The sequence below is a fragment of the Carassius carassius genome, chromosome 27, assembly GCF_963082965.1.
Source record: "Carassius carassius chromosome 27, fCarCar2.1, whole genome shotgun sequence".
NCBI lineage: Eukaryota > Metazoa > Chordata > Actinopteri > Cypriniformes > Cyprinidae > Carassius > Carassius carassius.
In genome coordinates, this window is record NC_081781.1 from 22,524,982 (window position 1) to 22,531,548 (window position 6,567).

A 6,567-nucleotide genomic window follows, 5' to 3' on the forward strand; every position below is an offset into this window, starting at 1 on the left:
ACGTATCGAATCGTGAGCTGAGTGTATCGTTACACCCCTAGTGGGCAGCCATTTATGTTGTGGTTCCCGGGGAGCTGTTTGGGGTTCGGTGTCTTGCTCAAGGGCACGTCAGTTGTGGTATTGAAGGTGGAGAGAGCACTGTACATTCACTCCCCACACCTACAATTCCTGCCAGCCCATTAGGCCACGACCTCCCCACAAGTAATACTCAATAGGCAGGAAGGACACCATGATCAAGAAGGCGGTTCACCTAGGGCGAGGCTCGTCCATTGCACTCCGGATGTGCTGATTCCTGAGAATTACCCAAATGTGGGATAATCTCGACTGCATAATTTATTTTTACAATGTAGAGACAGTAGTGACAGCAATCAGAGGAGTTACTAAACCTGACCAGAAGGACTAAACCAGTCCTTTCTCCAATTCTGCTGCATGCTATAGTAAAACGTGACACATTTTTCTATTCCTTAAAGTTATAGGATCATTTTGAACTGCACGTGTAATGGGCCAGCTAGGAAGAGTTGTGCAAGTAAACCTTCCCTCAAGAGGCACATTAGCATTATTGGAGTTTAGATAGGAGCAGTTGTGTACATAAACCTCACTCCCTTGTCCACGAAAGGCACATTAGCGACTGGAGTTTGGCACCCTAGTTAGTGTGCCCACCTCCCAAGCCAACTGATGCTGGTTTGAATACTGCCCGAAGTGAGTAGGGCAAGTTACGTTGGTGCCATGACCTGGATGGGAGTGAGGTTTAGTGGGGTGAGTATAACAGAGTCTAACTAGGAGGAGCTATGCAGGTAAACCTTACTCCCTTGTCCACGAAAGGCACATTAGCGACTGGAGTTTGGCACCCTAGTTAGTGTGCCCACCTCCCAAGCCAACTGATGCTGGTTTGAATACTGCCCGAAGTGAGTAGGGCAAGTTACGTTGGTGCCATGACCTGGATGGGAGTGAGGTTTAGTGGGGTGAGTATAACAGAGTCTAACTAGGAGGAGCTATGCAGGTAAACCTTACTCCCTTGTCCTCGAAAAGGCATATTAGCAACTGGAGTTTGGCACCCTAGTTAGTGTGCCCACCTCCCAAGCTGATTGACTCTGGTTTTAATCCTGCCCAGAGTAAGTAGGACCAGTTATGTTGGTGCCATAACCTGGATGGGAGTGAGGTTTAGTGGGGTGAGTATAACAGAGTCCAACTACGAGAAGCTATGCAGGTAAACCTCTCTTCCTTGTCCCCGAAAAGGCACATTAGCGACTGGAGTTTGGCACCCTAGTTAGTGTGCCCTCCTCACATGCCTATTGATGCAGGTTTGAATCCCACCGAGAGCAAGTTGGACCAGTTACACTGGTGCCATGACCCTGATGGGAGTAAGACTTAGGAAGGTGAGTATAATTAAACCGAGTTAGGAGGAGCTGTGCAGGTAAACCTCACTCCCCTATGTAAGGTGCACTAGTAACTGATGCTAGAGGATGTGGTCTTGTTTATTTGCCCACCTCCCATGAATCCCTGAGCCGTGTAAGTAAAACCCATTACATTTGCAAGGAAAACAAAACTAATGCAAACATTTAAATTTAAAAAAGAACACAGTACAGACAATCTTACAATGTTACAAATTGCAAATAATAGGCAGCATCTGATGCTGTGACCAGTGTTCAGTGAAATACAAACCAGTAAAAGCTGTCAGTGTTTTTACTGAAGGACATAGAAACTCATAGCGCCATGGTGTCAAAGTCATCATCAGTCACTCTAAAGCAGGTTAGCACTTTTTCTTCATAGTCAGTGTAGCTGTGTATTCATGTACTCTCAAAAACCTCTGTAAACTCCTTTATGCGCAGGCCATGGCATCAATTTAATTTCTGAATTCAAGGTATACCCCTCCAAGGCATCCTTCATGGGCCATATTCACCCCGATTTATCTGGACCAATTTCACATAGATGTATTGAAAAGCACAATATACAGCTTTCTCATTCTTATATGTTAAAAGATCAGAGCACCAAAGACCCCAATCAGTATTTCTTCAGGATTCTGCAGTTTTATCTCACAAATCTATGCTACACATCTTTAATTGCGCTTAGACAAGTTTTAAGGAATAAGTGTTAGGGATAAGAGGCAGACCCCCCCATTCCCCTCCCCCCCCACACACAAATGCTTTTCTGGAGTTAAAACGAAGACTTTTTAAAGAGTAAACTACCTACAACAAACTTTAGCCTAACTGCAAGTGTACTGGGACTGTGCTTTTGGGACTGTATTTTGTAACACCACTGTACTTCAAAAACCTGTTTGTTAGTATTCAAATTTCAATGTGAGTGTACTTGCTCTACATGTCACTGAATCATCCACAGGCGTATTATGAAACCAATATAGGCTACTGCATTTGTATTGATATTTCCTTCTGTCTTTGTTATTTGGCCTCAGGTGGCTGACTGCTAACCTGATATTCTCTGGTAAAATATAAATAGAATAAATCAGTGATCAAATTGACTTTCCAGCAGCCAAAATCATGGTCTCTCCTCACACCATGCTGTCTGGTGCTGTGCTTGTTTGATCAAGTCTATCCTCATCTCATATTTTCTAAAAAGTATATATTATATATATTAATATATATATATATATATATATATATATATATATATATATATATATATATATATATATATATATATATATATATATATATTTAAAGGTACAGTCCAGTGATTGTTATGCCATCTGCAGCTTGTGTGAAGGCTGGGGAGATATATGAATATGTATAGTTCTGCTTCTCTGGATGGGTTTGATTGCTTTGATGACCAGATGTCTAAGAATTATGAATTATGAATCTCTTCCCAAAATGTAATTTGTGAACAAAACAATTGAACCGCTTCCCCTCCTTCTACACCCCCACTCTGCTAATAAGGTCTGATTATGCTTTGAAGTGGAAGAGCTTCATTTCCATAGACCATCTCCACTTCTCCGATCCAAGAAGACTGAAGACCTTTGGTTTGTTGTGTTTGTGTTTAATGATTAATTTATGCCCCATTTCCAGGAGCACATAATGGCAGGAAAGGGAATGGCCTTTGCTGGGTGTTTTTTTTTTTTATGACTTATTGATGATGGCTGGAGGTAAAATGAGCATCTTCACTTCATAACAGGTCTTTTTATTCCTTGAATCAGATCAAAAGCACTAGGTTTTTAAAAATCATGCAACAGCACTAGGTGTTTTTATTGTTTGTGTCACATCCATTGCCAGGAGTGGCAAGTGACTCTCTATGAGGGAATCATTGAAACATTAATTTAACTGGTTCATTCAAAAACACTAATTCATTCTGGAACAGAAAACACAAATTTCTTTATGGGTGAGTAATTTAACCATTCACTCAGCTGATTCATTCCAAATCACTGATTAATTCAAGAAAGAAACAAATAACTTTATATATGAATGAGTAATTGAAACAATAATTTAACAGATTCATTCAAAAATGCGAATTTATTCTGGAAAGAAACATGTGACTGCCTTAATGGGCTAGTAATTTAATCATTCACTCAGCTGATTCATTCTAAATCGCTGATTCATGCAGGAATGAAATAAATAACTTGCCTATATGAATGAGTAGCTGGATTGATCATTCAACCAATTTATTCAAAAATGCTAATACATTCTGGAAATAAACATGAATGTCTTTATGGGTGAGAAGTTTAATCATTCACTCAGCTGACTCATTTCAAAATGTTGATTCATTCAGGAATAAAACAAGCAACTTGTATATATTAATGAGTCATTGAACTGATCATTCAATCAGTTTTTTTTTCAAAGATGCTGATTCATTCTGGAATGAAACACACAACTGTTTCTATAGAAAGTAAAGAGTAATTTAATCATTCACTCAACTGGGTCATTCCAAAACGCTGATTCATTCAGGAATGTGCATTAATGGTGTGTAGAGTGATTATAGAGTGACTTTCAATCAATCAATTAATCAGTCAATTAATTCAAAAGCATAGCTTCATTCCAGAATGGGGGCAAGTGTGATTCACCAAGTACAACATGTTCCTGGATCAATATCCTTGTTGATCCTGGAACAACATTCAAATCAACCAGTCGGAATTGAGATATAACGTTTCAGGAAATATCTGTTTTAGGCTTACAATCAGGGCTAGGATCTTCTACACCCTTGTTAATCAGCTATCATTTCCAACCGATTTTAGGAATAAATTATAGGTAGGGTTAGGTTTAGGGGTATAGGGATTGGGTTAAGTCTATATTTTTGGACAATAATGTTGATCCAGGATCATCAAAAGATGATGATCCATGAACCTGGCAAAAATCAAGGTGGCCCCAGAACAAAGTAACTGTCTATTTGAATGAGTCATTGAATCAATCATTCAAGTAATTGTAATAAAAAAGAAAAATGTTCTATATAGTATGAAAGTGTGTAGTATTAATGTAATCCTGACATACTACATTTGCCATGTTGTCATATCACTTCACTGCCATACACACATCTTCTCCCATGACCTCCTGGGTAAAAAAAGTGTCCATTGACAACAAAAGCAGTATCACACATACTCATACTTGAATTTGTCTTCTGAAAAGCTTCTGTTTCCTTTGTTGTAACTGACAATTTGTTTAAATGTTCTCAGTTAATCTGATCATATGTTTTCTATTGATGTCTCTTCACAGAGGGAGCCTACAAACTCTTCCCAGCAGTAAGCTCAAGATGTAATGGTCTCTGTAAGTAACATTTTTCTTCATTACAGTCTATTTGAATCCACTAAAATGAGCTTGCTGCTGTCTATTCCTTTAGTGGCTTTTGTAGAGCCCACAGTAAATCTGACTTGCTTCATTCCAGCTGGTGTCATCACATCGGCTTGGACTACAGATTCAACAACAAAAATAGATGCTTGTGCTTGAATGGATTTTTAGCAGAATAACAGAACAGCTTTTTGTCCACTATTATTATCAGTCTATGCAATGCAGGCCATGTTTACAGACAGAAACATGTTTGTTGGTTTAATAGGATATCTTTTTAAAAGACTTAGCTTTGGAAATACTGTTGTACCTCCTTCATGGTAAAGTACCTGCTTATAAAAATACATTTTATAATGAACAGCTTCACAGAAAACAATAACTTATCATCTGTTTACAACCTCTCTTTCAAGGTCAGTGCAGTAGCTGCAGCATGAATTACCTGAAAAATACAGATGTGTTTTTTTTATTATAAATAAAGCCTGGGTCATTCATGCTAACAAGATGTGTAGTATTGTAAACAGTAATTTGGGCACCAACAAACAATTTAATGCACATAAATGTGGGCTTGGAGAATAAAATTATAATGAAGGCCCCTGAGGGGATTAAAAAGTCTATTTACATTTATAATAAAAAAGATTAATTCAAGCAATTTTAAAATCTCTATAAAACTTGAATATGTTGATGATTTTTCATGCCACATAATTTTAAATTACCATTAATAAACACATTTAAAAAAAAAAAAAAAATTGGATGTAATGCAACATGAGCTCATGACTAATGAAGATGCTTATCATTCAGTACATGTCAGAAAATAAATAAATAAAAAATAAACCAAATTTAAAAAATCTATTCTGTTTTCAGGCAGATCTGATGTCATTAATGTGTACCTCTGTCATGCATGTTAACTGAATAACATCCCGAATGAGATGACGTAGCACAAATGTTGCTTGAGGCTCTGTTCTGGATCAGTCCTGTATCCAGGATTTGTTATATCTGGTGCTCATTTAAGCTGAAAATTAATCAATGTTCTAATTTTCCAAGTTGCAATAGAGTCATTTCATAAAATATAACCTTTTGTGCCTACTACATTTGATAACGTGAACCTCTATTGGTAAGTGTTTGATGTATGAAATTAATTAATTCAACATTAATTATTATTATTATTATTATTATTATTATTATTAAATATATATATATGTGAGGTTGGTGTAGTTTTCATAAAAGTATTTGAAAGAAAGTACATGTCCATATAGCCAGTAATAGGTATTACTTTTAAATTTAAATTAAATAATATTGAATGTATTTTAATAGCATAATTTATCTGCATTTGTAAATTTAACCTGTATCACAGTACTGGTAGAAAAAAATAATACAATTGTCTTATTCTTACCAAACGGCATTTATTTAATAAAAAATACAGTATGTGAAATATTATTACAATTATTTTTATATATTTGAATAACTATAACTGCAAAGCTGATTTCTCAGAATCATTACTCATTACTCCACTCTTCAGTGTCACATGATATATATATATATATATATATATATATATATATATATTCTTTTTTTTTTTCAGCATTAATGTTTATTTTAAAAGTCATATTGGTGACAGCATACTGAAGTTTTCTTGATCAAGTTCAGAATATTCTGCATATATTATTTATTATTGATATGGCTTGAAATTGTGCACTTTATTAGCACTAAAACACATTCCTCATCCGTTTCAAAACGTACTTAAATATCACCTTTACAAAATGAGAAAGGTATGGATTGAATATAGCAGCGACCAGTAACTATTATTGTTTAGAAGTGTTTCCAGTTGATGTACATGTCAAAAATA

The 6,567-nt window shown here is 36.2% G+C and overlaps 1 non-coding gene across 1 annotated transcript; it reads left to right on the forward strand.

The window, feature by feature from the left end:
• Positions 1 to 204: 204 nt before the first annotated feature.
• Positions 205 to 370, forward strand: LOC132107444 (U1 spliceosomal RNA). The gene has a single exon (XR_009424298.1). It is a non-coding gene; the product is annotated as a U1 spliceosomal RNA (small nuclear RNA).
• Positions 371 to 6,567: the final 6,197 nt, after the last annotated feature.